Genomic DNA, 14,427 nt, shown 5'->3' on the forward strand with positions numbered 1-14,427 from the left:
TTGGGAGGAGGTTCACCATTCCGGACTTGCCTTTTATTTGCTTCACTTTTGGCAACTGGAAGTCTTGACTTCTTGACCCTGTGGAGGGCTTCAAAAGGCTTGACCGTGAGAATAAGTAATAGCCAGCTGTTCAGAGACCGTGATGGTAACCAGAATAGGCTGGGACCAAAGTGGTACACTTCCCTAGACTGAGCTGGTTAGGACGTGAAATGGGATAGTGATCCCCTGCTTCCAGAGGTCCTGCCTGGCAGACCCTGGTCTGCACAAAGACATTTCACAGCTTAATGGTAGCCCTCTACATTCGCCAGTATATGAAAGCATGAGATATTGAAGGTGTAAATAAGGAGCATTAGCATCCTTTAACTGGCTAACAGGGAAATTTTTAAGCAAAGATTCCTAAGTCTCATAATTATTCTTCAGCATTAAAAAAATTTATTTCAGGAGGTTTTCCACAGTACATGAGTCTAAGCTGAAATAATCTATGCTAATTGCAATCCTCTTAAAAGCAATAGCCACATTTATTTTTAAATAACAGTTTTTAATTGCTCTGGCACTCAGGAGCTGGTCAGGTCAATGGCTCAGTTGTGCTGGGTGCCGTGCAAAACCAGGAGTGCTCGAAATCTCACAGCACAGTTAAATGCCAGGCTGTTCCACGTTTTAAGCTGGGGATAACCACCCCTCTGTAGTAAGCCTGTGATTTGCATTCATTTAAAAAATGTCTCCTGTTATGTGCCTTGGTTAAAATTATGAGGGAAAGACTTTAGAGGGAAAACCCTGCATTCTTTCCCGGGGTGTGTGGTTTCCTCCTTCCATACAGACCTCATGATTCCCTTCTGAAGAACATGTCAGAGCTTCACCTGAAAGCTTGTCCAGTGACTGACTTATCTGTTAACTGACCAAGCACTCTCCCAAACTGCACTCAAAATAGTATTGCTCCCCATGCACAGATTAATCCCAATACTTTGTTCTACTTAATCACGAGACTAAACTTTTCTTGTTACTTGAGTCTCTCTGGCAGATTGTACGCCCTCTTATGAAGAGCAAAAAGGTGAAATGAGAATCATGTTACAAGTCAAATGCAGCAGAAGGCTTCTGGTGAGCTCTCCTGTTTATTTTAGTCATCTGACCACCTTCCCTCACCAGATAATGGTGATCTGAGGTGTAGGCTGTGAGCTCTGTGTAGCGTTAGAGATACACTAGACAAGAAACTCTTCGGGGAAAAGCCCACAGATACGAGCCATGCTCAAAATGTTCTGGCCACCTCCGTTAACCTGCCATGTTGTTTTTCCTTCTGATCTCTTGGGAGTGGATGGCTGCAAACTCAGAGACTTAGCCGAAACCTCCTGACCATGACAGCTTCCCATGGTGCGGGCAGCTTTCTGCACCACAGATTTTCTTTCTGTGGCCATTCACCTACCCAACTGCCCGACCTTCACCAGTGATGTCTGATGCCACGTTCCCACTTCACTCGCGGTGCTACGTTTGCTTGTGGGGAACCCACGCTGAACCAAGCAAGGGAACTGGTTGGGTTATTTTATCTTTTTTTAAGAGTATTTTGAGGTGGCTCGGTTCTCTCAGTACAGGCTCAAGTGGAGCTGTATCAGCCCAGCTGAGCCAGCTGTGCTCTGTTGTGGTAGTGGGGCTGAGCATCTGGGGGCTCAAACAGGAGGAGAGATGGAGTGGGCTTTGCTGACAGAGGCATGCCCGTGGGCAGAGTTATCCAGGGCAACACACACCGTGCTGGAAAGATCCACTAGACTTGCCACCTGTGAATGCTGTGAAGGAAAATGAACTTGTGAGTGAGCAGAGGAATGGATTTAGGAGACTGGAAAAAGGCAAATTAATTACCTCAGGAAAGCCTCCTCAAAGCTTTCCTGTTTGGGAAGACGAGATATACCAGGTAGGGGTGTCCAGGCTTGCACAAATCAGGTATACAAGCCTTTGAGGTAGCAATTCCTCACAGTGTGTCTTCATTCAAGGCTAAGGTGCAATGCTTACATGAGCCCACATGCCCCTACTTGCTTCAACCAGCCATCTTCTTACACAGCGGCAGGCGAGACTGTCAGCACAGAGTACAGCTTCATCTAGAGCACATCCCTGGAGAAATTAAGCACTGGCAGTTCATCTAACCTTCAAGCTACCTTGTACCTATACTGCTTATCTCCACGTGAGACAGACTGAGCTGACAAATGCCACGGTCACACCTTCACTGCATTTTTTAACTGACAATTTAATCCATCCCTTTTTCTTTTATTTGATAGTCATGGAACGGGATTGATCCCTTAGGCAGCTGGTCACTGGGAGTGCCCAGGGCTGTGTTTCTGCGTGCAGGAGGCAGGGCGACAGAGGCAGTTAGGGGGTAGCACAGATTACTGGACACAGACCAGGTTACAGCTGCCACCTGAAGAAGCAGTACCTGTTGGCCCAAAGAAAGACAGGTGTAGCCTGACAGGTTAGACCAGGGTCACAGGCAGCCTCCCACAAGCTCTTCCATTTGTCTGTGGGGGTGAAGCTGCTCTGTCATAATTTACAAATGCCATATGTGACCTGCTATACATCTCGGGTCTCCTCACACTCTTGCTCCCCATCATGTGCCTGTAGCTATAACTTCAGTTTTGAAGTGCTGAAGAGCTGTAACAGGCATTTCTGTGACACATACATGTGTCTGAAAGCCTGGGCCCCAGAGCTGTTTATTTATAGGCTACTAGATGTGCTCAGCTCCTATTTCTGAAACAGGCACTTCCCCAGCACATTTTTTACCATCATGACCCATGCTCAGCTCACGCAGCCTAGGTTTTCTGCTCTCTTGTGCTACCCACCCCTGATAGAAGACCTATGGTGGTGGAACCAAAATGAGCTTCTCCAGCAGGAGAGAGCCACCAGCAGCAGAGGGCTGGCTCTCACACAGAGGAGAGGTTTGTAAGGGCAGGGACTCAGCCATCAACAGTCGGTGGCTGGCTCTAACGCCCAGACTTAAGCCCTGGGAAAGGAGGCACCTTTGCAGGCAGGAGCAGAGCTGTACAGTGCACAGCAAATAAGTAGATCAAGGAGAGGTACATAAGGCAAGCCCCGAGCAGATGCTTTGGGATTTTTTTGGATCACTGGGTCGGACTGATGACATCTGGACCATGTGTCTAGATCAAAAGGGACTGAAAAATGATCCAAAATGAGTTCCAAAACTCCCTCAGGTACTCCAGTATTCTCAATGAACTTCTGTGAAATGAAGAAAAAAGCAAAAATAAAACACAGAGAGCTGAAACAGAGATCCCACATAATTCTCCACATACGGGCTGCCTCACAGCTGAAATTCCCCAAACCAACCCATGTTTCACCAGCAAACAAACAAGTGGGGAACATCAGCCTTTTTGCTGTGCAGGTGAAAATAATTTATGTAACGCTTGTTCCCTACCTGCGATGCCTTAACAGGGTTACAGAGGAGAGGCGTGCAGGCGGCTCCCTCTGCAAGAGCCAGGCTTGCCACCTGGCTGTCTGCTTCTAAAATGGTCTCATAGCTCTGGGGAGCTAGGTGTTGCAGGGCTAATGGCTGGTGAAAAATGCAGGCTTATTTTCCGGAATATGAAATCTTGTACAATATTAACTCACCATTCAGATAACGTAAAAATACATTTTAAAATCACCTAAGCATATAGGTGGAAGTCGTTTAATTTCTTTCAAAATAAAATGTACTGAAGGTGCCAAGATTCCCCAGTAAAAGGCTGAAAATCTGGCAGAGGCCTGAGGGTTGTTAAATCACCTTTAACTGTGACGTGTGCCCATGGGTGAGGGGGGGAGACACAGCAGTGCTGCTCTGACTGAGAAGGCAGGATCATGCCCTCCCAAGCTGGGCTGAAATGCTCCAGCCAGGAGCATCGCCTCACTGCAGAAAGCCACCTCCCTCTGTTCTGAAAGGAAAAGGGCTGTGGCCAAATGGGAACATCTCAGCAGCTCCCTCCAATTGCATCTTTCAGACCACCCCAAACTTGTACCTGACAGTCCTCAGGCTGAGTACTGATAACTCAAGGAGAGCAAACGCACAAGTTGTGCTGGGAAGCAGCTTCCAAATTACAAAACCGATTTCCCTGGAACCAATCCCTAAAGTCTGAGCATGTGCTTAAGACCCCTGGGTCAGGAAAAGATTTAAACATGTGCTAATGTCCATTCTGCCTGAGACATGTCATGAGCATGTACAGTTCTCGGATTCTCGGAGCTGAGCACAGGTTTAGGTCTCTTCCTGTGGCTGTCTGTTACAGGCTCGAAAGCCAGGACTGGGAGCTGATCCCAGAGGGGCAGTGGGGTTGGGCAAGGATACAGTGGGCCTCTTGTCCTGCAGACTGAAGTCTTTCCCTCCCACCTCCCTCACCCGCCAGGCTGACTGCTTGCACCTCTTGTCCACTCCACCGGCAAGGGGAAGGTGCAGGTTTAATCTCAAAGAGAGGGTGGAGAAGGAGGGCCCGGGACAGCGATGGCCACAGTGAGGAAACGTCTGTCCCTGGTGCAGTCTGTCCACCTGACAGCTACAATGCTATTTACAAAATTCCCACTGCAAGGGGCTGCGTAACACAAAACACAGCTCCGGCTCAGGAGAGGTGAGCTGGAGAAGAAGATGGCATCCAGAACAGCCTCCCTGTGAGTCCCACAGGTGATGCACCTGACTTCCATCCAGACCTGGCTTCAGGAGCTACCCTCCCCAAAGGCAGGACCTTCTCCTGCCCCAGAGATCAGGCTCGGCCACCCTTGCAGAAGGAGAAACTGCGGGGGAGCCGCAGGGCACCTGGCTGGGGCTGGGTGATCCGTAGTGGGGAGAGAGGCTACCGCTGTCCGCAGGGACAGCAATGACGCGGTGCGGAGGGAGGGCATCCTTGCAGGGAGCCTTGCCTGCCGGTCTGGTAAGCTTGTGGCAGTATTTTCCTGTTAAATCCTGATTAACTCAGCCCAGGCAAGCGTGTGATGTAGAAGGACTCCCTGAGGCAGCTCAGGTAAAATATATGCTTTATAACCTCTGCTTTTAGTGCCTTGTTTTAAGAGTCTGTTAACTTAGCGTATAAATCTCATCCTTTAATATAGGAAAGAGAGATAGGTTTGAATTAGAAAATGCCTGGAAATTCAGGTTTTGATTACTATTCTTCCTCTGTACTTCAAATTAAGAGTGGGTTATTAATGGCAACATGGAAGTTCCTGAGTAATGCAGTTTAAGCTGGATGCTTTAAACCATTTAAACATAAAGGACCAGATTCTCCTTTACACAAAGGCCCTAAAGTGATAGAAAATAATATTTAAATCCTCTTTCAGACCTAAACATTTTCATTAAGAGTAATTTTTATAGTACGTGTCTAATCCAATCTAATCTTGCAAAAGATGGTTTAGTGCATTTAGTACAAAGTAATTTACATGATAACAGATAAAGTGAATACATCATTTTGCCAGCTATTAAATAATACTTAATAATTCCAGTTGGAGTACTCAGCTGTAAGAGCTGCTTTCCATTTCAGTGAACTTTCTGCTACGGAGAGGAAAGAAATGATTCCTCCACATGGCTGAGCGTCAGGTTTCTTTGAGCTTGAAAGCAGGCTTGCAAAGAGTGGGTGTTTATGGTTGCTTATCTCCACCAGGAGTGTTTTCTGACATGCAAATAACCTGCCATCTGCTAGCATGCTTGAAACAGCTCTGCTTTAAAACCTTCTTCTGCAAGCCTCTGTCAGCCCAGCCCAGCATTAGCTTCATTTTAGGAGGTGGTGGTGTAGTTTCTTTGGTGCTGTGCTGCTACAGATGTGTGAAAAGCACTGAGTAGGAAAAGGGAAAAATTGAAAAAGGTATCTTTGAATCACAGACGGGCTCTCCTGCCCTTCTCCCTCTCCGAATTCCGCCCTGAAGACAATCTTTACTAACTCAGAAGAAACCAGGCGTTGATTTCCAACTGAAGGCTGACTTGGACTCTTTTTCTGAGCTAGTCTTTACAGCTAATAGCTGGGGGGGTTGTCTTACTTTAGTAGTCATCACTGTTTAAACAAGTGAGGATGTCCTCATACTTTCAGGTAAGCTGAATGGTGCTCTGGACTCCACAGGCTGTACGTGGTGCCTGAGGTAGCTCACCACTCAGATGCAGATGTTTAAGCTGTAACATCTACTTGCCCTCAGCTGGTACCCTCCCTTCTGTATAGGTGTGTATCTGACTTTACATTCCAGGAAATAAAACTACTGCAGTACACAAACTTACACCACGAAAAATCCACTTGGGTGTCTGGCAGCTGAAGAATAACCTCAGGCTGAAGCCAGAGACTCCCCCTGCATTTGAAACACTCAGGGACAATGCGGGTTTTACACTTACCCAGCAGAGGTGGGGGTGTGGGGGCAAAGGGCTCCCTTTAGCCCATCACTTTGCTGACGAGGGCAATGCTTTCCACATGTGGCAGCCCTGTTGCAGGACCCAGTTTATAAAGCCACCCTCTTTCCCTGTTCCCACAGTTCTGTTTCTGCCATCATGCCAGATCTAGCAACGAATCTGGATGAAAAAAAAAAAACCAACAAAAAAACCCAGACAAAAATTTGAAAGACACCACTTTCAGCTTACTGGGGAAGGAGTTTGTGAGTAAGCCAAGACCAGGGCAAGGCAATAGTTGTCTAACCCATCTGATAATAGTAAGGTGAAAGGTGCCTGGCAGATGACACATTAAAACTGGGTGGACTGTAATCTGGAGTGAAGGGAGAGGGAGAAGAGAAAGGCATAAAGAGCAGGAAGGAGAGGACTCATACCTATACGGAGTTTCACCCTGGATGGAGCAGGATGGCTGAGACCCTCTTTCTTGGGCAGCTACACGTGTCCCTGCTCCATGGAGGCTCTGCAGTAAAACATGACTTACCTGGGGAGCACAGGGAGCAACCCCCAAGTGCCCTGCGCTCCAGTCACACCTGCACAACAAGTAGTACTTCTGCCACGTCACACTACCTGTATGCAAAAATGACCGAGTGGATGTTTTGCGGGACAGCTAATGTAACAGTACTTTTCTGAAAGGCAATCTACCCACAGCAGCACTGCATAGTTGAACACCAAGCTCCCATAATTAGTAATGCAAATCTTCACCTTGCCTTTTATCTTTGTCACAGTGACTGGAATGCACCCCACTACCATCTGTGATTATAATTCATGCGTCACTAAAACCACAAAGTATGCTTTTTACATGCCCAGTGTCCACCCCTCCATCACCAGCACTGCCCATAAATCTTTTTTTCCAAAGATGCTAGGACCCACTGGCAAAATCTGGAGGCTTGCCAAGTATTTGCTTGAAATATTAATATATTATTTAAAATAGGAGCTCTTCACAAAAGACATATCTGACATTTCCAAGGAGTGTCTGGTGAGCTAGAGTATCTGGAAAGTGCTTGTTGTGAGCCTGATGGAAGAAGTGGTTCAGAACAATCTTTTGCAGCAGGAAGCAGTTTCAGCAAGGACCTTGCTCCGCTAAAAAGGGAGATGCTGTTAGAGGCTAACCTAAAACAGCTGCTGTATTTATTACCTTCGTTAGCAGTTTTGATAATAATAGCAATAGTGGCAACAATAATAATAACAATAATTAGTCAATGCAGAATGAGCTGCCAGCAGCAGGCTCGCTGCCTCACAGTCTTAACTGTTCGTTTCCTGTGCTGTACAGTGCAGAGTCCCTAAAAGTGACTGCATTTTAAAGAAAAAAAACCAGCTCTACATATTTTTAAGATCAACTGCAAAGTCTGTGTAGGCTATAAAAACATGTACAGTCTACGTAGTGAAATAATAATTGAAAAAAATAAAACCCCTCAGACAATCCAAACCAAGAGCTTTTCCTTGAGCACACAGCAGTGATCCTAAACAAAGCTGGGGACACTGCCTGAGCCAGAGGCTTTTTGTACTATGACACTATGGAGAAACAGACCATTCCCCAGGGGACTGACATCATTTCCACAGTTATCATCTCACTTGTCTGGGTACACCTACAGGCTGACAAAATGTTTTTATTTTGAAGATTGTTTAGGCACACAAAATTGTTTGACATTATGAAATATTCAGCTCAGTGTGGTTGTGTATGCTGCTGCCAGCTTGTTGGGAGATTGTAGTACCCCAGCGAGTTGACTGCAAAGTCTTTGCTTAGGAAATACTTTTTTCCACCTCTGTCACAATGATGCAGGTGTGGTTAACTAGTCTACAAAGAAATCATGGTTACTTTGTCTGAAATGGCCAGCATTAATGCTGTAGTGAGAAAAGGACAATGATTCTTCTGCCATACAATGCAGAGGTCACAACAGCCCAGACTCCGATAGCAGGAAGGGGAGATGTAAGGTGACTGAGGACTGGCCCTGGATCAGACTCATTTTCTGGTGTGCTGTGGTGTGCGTTTATGGGCAGCTTTCATAATAACTGGTACCAAGAACAGGAATTTTGACAAACAGCTTTCATTGAGAAAAAAAAAAAAAATCTTCTTGCTTATCTTTGCATATCTCCACCTGTGGTGCTACAACTGGTAAACCTCTCTGAGTACCTGTGGCACAACTGACCAGATGTGCTTCATCCCTTTGGCCTTTACCACACCATGGGGGTTGGGAGAAGATCCTTAGAAGAGTTTTGTTCCAAATCAGTTTGGTACACTACAGAAATGCACATAGCAGGGTGTTCATATTGCCTAACCTAACCTGGCCAGGATGTGTGCTCCTGCCTGAGCCTCCTCTGGTCAGCAGCCTCCAGAGCCTCCACTGACAACAGAAGGACTGATGAGCTTTTAGTGATGGACTGAGCTAAAGGCTTGAGTCAGGCATGAGTAAAAAGTGCTGAAACACTTCAGGAAGGCTTCTGAATATCACATAGGTCCTACAGGTGTTTAAGAACAAGCTAACATTTTGTCAGGACATCTGTCAGAAATGGTATGTTTGCAGTTGATCTTGCCCAGGGGCAGAGGGTTCAGCCCTGCTTTTCTGTGGCTCTGTGATATTCAGTGAGTCTCATGGCCAGGAAGACAAAAGCTGGAGGAAGCCACAGAGACCCTGAATTTCTCAGGAAGCTGTAACAGCTTAGAAAAAAGAAGTTAATGAAAAAACAACTTTGGGGAAATGTGAAGAGTATCAGAAATTTAAATTCTGAGGCACTACTTCAAGCTACTATAACAAGTAGTGGTTTGATACGGGGTTATCCTTATAGCTATGCGATGTTCATTTTCATTACAAAACGGTGAGGAGGGGAGTATGTATTTTTTGCTACGAGATCCAGTGCCTTTGTGAAAAAGCCTGGTGAGAGACCTTGGCAAATCTCACCCTGAGCTGTGCCTGGCATAAACTGTACCAAACAGAGCTTATGAAGTCACTGGTAAGTCTTCAGCTTTCACCTCAGCCATTTGCAAAGTAAGGTCTGGGAAGCAGACCTGGTCTAACTCACAGTACTTGGAATGAATCAGAGGGTTCAGAACAGTTCTCATCACCTCAGCCTCTAGTGCTGTCTGTCTGAATGTGGGACAGGCATAGATTTATGGCCAGATCCTTACCTGGCCTTGTTAATAGCCTTGGTACAAGGGCTCACATCACTAGGCACTCAAATCTGCAGAAGTTTATCCATCTGTGGCATCAGCCAATGTCTCATCTATTAGGCTGCCACCATAGATTTGCTATCTAAGGTTGTTCGCTTATGGAAGTATGTAATTTAAAGGTTAACCATTTAAAATACAAATGGCCTGGGCCATAAGGATGGTTTGGTGACTATTTGCAGAGATGTTGTGTTCTTCAACCTGACCCGAAGCTGATGGTGCATTATCCAGAGACCTACAGTGTTACCAGGTAAAGTGTCATGCAGTTGCAGAGTCACTGCCACAGGGCTCTGTGTGATGTTATGCAGTCAAGGACCAGGAGAAGGACCACTCCTGTGATGTGCAACTCCATTGCCAATAGCAGTTTCATCGCTAGAAGGAAGCCAGACTTGTCTTCCTTTCTGAGAAGATGTTCAACTACCATATCACCAGACACCTTTGCATGTGCTGGAGAAACAGGGGAAGGGAGAGGACTACTTACAGAGCACTAATGTGCGACACTTGTAGGACATGTGTGTTTCCACCTTGAGTGTAAGGCAGGATACTCACACTTTTTACCACCATGCATTCAAAACTTGATTGAGAGACCTTGAAAACTATCCATTGACTTCAGTGGAGTTTGGATCATGCCCAAAAGCCACACAACAGCCTGGAAGGAGGAAAAAATAAACTGATTTTTCCCCCTGGAAAGATCCAGGAAAGTAGTTCAGGCAGACAGAAATAAGATATTGTGGTGTTTGGGGTTTTGTTGGGGTTTTTTTGTTGTTTAGTTGGGTTTTTCTTCCCCACAGCAGCTCATATTCTAATGCCTGGATTATTTTTAATGTTACATTCTTTTTGGTGTTGTGATTTCTAAGAAGAATAGCCTGCAGGGCCTTTGGCGACAGGGCCCAGCAGGCAGCTGAAACAGAGCAGAAGGAGCTCCCGCAGAGAAACATGATCTGCAACCCAGCTGGCAGCCAGGGCTCCCAAAGGGCCAGGGAAAGTGGAGGGTGCTGGGGCAGGACGAGGTTGCAGAGCCATGCTCAGATGTCGCAGAATCACAGATGTCCTCTCCCCAGAGCCACGCTGGGCAGACACTGCCATGGGTGGCAGAAAGTGACCAGCAGTGACCACTGAGCCTATAGATTCAACAGCAGAATTTACAAACCCATCACAGTCCTTGTGACTATCGCAGGGGCTGGGGAGCAAGCTCCAGGAAAGATCGGTTTGATTTGGTCTGACGTGAGCCATGCTCTTATTTAGTCTGGACCTGGACCAAACTGAGCCTATTAATGCTCTGGTTTGTGTTCTGGCTGAACTAAGCTTTGCTTTTTGATTTTTGAGAAATCCCAGAGAGCAGGCTCCCAGTGTGAAAGCCCTATCAGCCGGGCTGCTGATGTGAAACACAAGTCTCACATTTGTTTCTTTACTGGTTCTTTTTTGGTTTAGAAGCACACAGATACATTTAACAGGAACACACCCCCTAAAACCAGCATCTTCAAAACAGTTGGAAAATCAAGATTTTTACTTTTTAATGATTACCTTAAGCAGCCCTGCTTTACAGCCTGGCCTTGGAACTGACATCGCACAACCAGTAAGCCTTACAAACAAAAAAAAAAAATCACACCTTGCTACTTCTAAGATAAAATGTCTTTTAATGGCTTTTCTACTAATTAGCTGCCATAACGTCTCGGTCTCTTGGCAGAGGCTCTTTCTAATTTATGTTAATAAAACCACCAAGCATTATGGTCCTTTATTTAAAGTATTTTGATAAGGGATAAGCAAGCATAACAGTGCTGCTTTCTTCCAACTAATGGACACGTAGAGCTGCATCCCTCCAAACATCAGACCTGCTGCAACACCCATCTGCCTGGGCAGGAGTTGCCATGAGGGACTGAGGATGGGGAGAGCTCTCAGTAGGGCTGAAGTGGCCAGGAGGAAGGAGCAGAAGGCTGTTGCTACAGCCCTGCCACAGGTTTCTCTGCTGCAAAAGCAAAGCGCAAAGCCCAGAGGAAACCATGCACATAGCCCCCACCTGAGATACAGTAGATTGATAAACCTGTTGGTTTTTTTCAGAGGCAAAGAGTTGTGCAGGTGCCATGATGCAACCTTACATCCCTCCTCTTCCTCATGAGAAAACTCTTCAGTCTGAGTGATGTGCCAATAAAGAAAAAAGCCATCTAAGTAGAAATAAAATGGGCCAAAGCCTCTTTAGCTGTGGTTAGTCTCTAAGCATCTCCGTGATCTAGATGTTGCCAACAGTAAGTCCTGCTCTTATGCTTTTCCTCTTACATATGGCTTTGCTCAAGCAGTGTCAAGCACAATAGTGGGTATTAAGGGAATGCACACAGTCACACTAAGGGGAAACAAATTATTTGGAACACGCCCTTGGATGCCCATTTTAAAAGAAACATTTATCTCAGTTCTTCAGCAGTCCACAACAGGACCAGCCTAATGCCATAATCTCAGGATTTGTCAGCTTGGATCACACCGAACGTCATCCTTTCTCATCTTACACTGCAAGCTGTCTTGTTATTCCTAGCTAACGCAATTATCTGTACTCATATTTTCCACACAGTCTCAAGACAACACTCAGGCATTTCAAACTGATAGTTTAATTAAATTATGGCAACTGGGGTTATTTCAGTTCCAGGAGTATCTGAGGCAGAGATGGTAAGGGTAAACATGGCACTTGTGCTTTCAGGGAAGGGGATAGACTCTGCTCTGTGTGAAGATGAAGCTTTCAGCGGGCTGAATTTCATTGGCAGCTGAATCCTCTAGAAATCAAGCTCCTTTCATACATTTCAAGTTGGAGGCTCCAAGATGGAAGCCACAAAGATCACTTGTGGAAACTTTGTCTTAAACATGCAAGGAGAGCTGGAAATACAGCTATTCCTCTTTGCTAAAAAAGTATTTTTACATGGTTTAGACATCGTCTGTGCAGTCGGGTGCACCAAGACAGCATGGCATTCTATGGGAAGTTCTGCTTGGCCTTTACTTATACTAGCCACCCAAAGAGCAACATTAGGTTTCTGTGTGTTATGTGACTAAAGGGCAACCACAACAAGCAGTGAGACTAGGAAGGATCAGTGACAGATGGAGGCAGTCTAATGACCTGAGCAGTGAAAATATGGCCCGCTGAATCAGCAACTCCATACAACTATCAAAGGAGGAGGATTAGACCATTATCAGTGTGAAACACCCCATGACGGGACAGCCAAATGGGACAAAGAGCCATGCATAGGAAAGGGAGGTGCTGCCTAACAGGATGCAGAATTTAGCGTGGTCTGCATAGGAAGAAGAATTTGAGGATAGTATAAAATTTCTCAATGGGAGGTTTTCAGGGGACTGTGAGAATCAGTAAGGGATGCTTACAGGAAGGACCAGAGGTGGAAAAACAGAGGCATCATGATGAACTGAGGGAATAACAAATATGAGGAAATAGAGGGGCAAAGGAGGTAAAAGGGCCCAGTTGAGTGTATAGTTGCTTGACTGAGTCCTGTGCTTCATCACCACCATCTATCCTGTATTGCCACTAAATCCTGTTTCTAACTGGCTTCTGTGAGGGTGCGTGCTCTGTCCTGAGTCATTTTGTGTGAGTGCTACCAAGCTTCACACCAGACTAGTAGGATTAGAGAGTACCAGCACCCAGAGGGGGATCACAAACCTCTGGGGCTCATAGGTCCAAATGCCAGCAGCTGGAGGAGACCAGGAGCTAGGTGCCAACTAGACGACAGAGTGTCTTAAGACCAGCTCCTGAAATGACCCATAAATACATTGTGCATATATCCTCAGAGTGGACTTTAATCCTGATGCCCCAGAGAGGGGGAACAGGATGAGGCTGTCTGTGCTGTTTATGTTTGTGTGAGTGCTGGCTATGCCAATAAATGCAGTGATTCCTCTTTGTGCTGATCCATGTGACAGGGGATGTGCTCTGTGTGTGTGTCTGGGGGGGCATGGGACACAACATTTCCCTTCCAAGGCTCATTATCAACTTTCAAAATGTCCCATGCAGCTCAAGGAAGAACATCTGGCTACCTCTGGCTTTGTATCTTTTCTAGGAGAACTGTCCAACACCCCCCTTTACTGAATCATCGTTTCTTTGGGAATGGAATGAAGGTGGTTTGCCAGTTATCCTTAAATCACTCCTACCACCAGACAGTCTTGAAGATAAAGTAAGGAATGAATTTACTCAGGAATCCAAAGATCAGCAGTATGATCTCCTTATTTAGAGGCAGCTGTGCAGAAATAAAAGAAAACTTACAGCTGCAGACATTATGCTAACTCTGTTCTCTGTTTTATCCAGTTTAAACACTCTCAGCATGCTTACATACCTTTCAGCTGGAAACTTGTCTTTAAGCAAAGCCTGGTCCAGAACATGTATTTCATTGAAGGGATGTTGATTCAGAGATATGTATGTCCTTGCACATCTCTCTTCTCCCCTGGAATGTTTCAGGTCCCCTTCACATCTCGCCCACTCATGCCATTACCTGGCCTTGGAACTGTTGGTGCCTTCTGGATAGGTGGGATCTTCTGCCCAGGGGAACAGACAGAGGAAAAATATCACCATCCTGGTGCTTACCTAAATGTATGCTGACTGTGAAGGGAAGTTTCTCCAAGGCAGAGCAGGATTCAAGCATCCGTGCATTAATTCTTTACACACTCAAAGCAGCAGGTCATATATATGCATAAGCTAATAATCATAGTAGATATAAACATATAAATGGTGATAATGCACGTAGTAAGTTAGATCTGGCTTCACTGAGACAAGAATTAAGGGTAACCAAATTATTTCAGGCTGACAATGACATAAACATGCTTGGCATGAGCAACGCCCCTGCAATACACCATGAGGGTATATTCTTCCTTTGAAGGTATGGATGTACTGGATGAGAGATTTTTGGAA

At 45.7% G+C, this 14,427-nt stretch overlaps 1 protein-coding gene across 1 annotated transcript in view; it reads left to right on the top strand.

Moving 5' to 3' along the window:
- Window positions 1–4,862: 4,862 nt before the first annotated feature.
- The window catches only part of FHL2 (four and a half LIM domains 2), a 63,566-nt gene continuing 54,001 nt past the window's right edge, over window positions 4,863–14,427 (top strand). The window contains exon 1 of the mRNA XM_027813396.2: window positions 4,863–4,976. The gene's annotated coding sequence lies outside the window, so the exon portion shown is untranslated. The remainder of the gene's footprint in view (window positions 4,977–14,427) is intronic.

The sequence above is a fragment of the Falco cherrug genome, chromosome 2, assembly GCF_023634085.1.
Source record: "Falco cherrug isolate bFalChe1 chromosome 2, bFalChe1.pri, whole genome shotgun sequence".
NCBI classification, from domain to species: Eukaryota; Metazoa; Chordata; class Aves; order Falconiformes; family Falconidae; genus Falco; species Falco cherrug.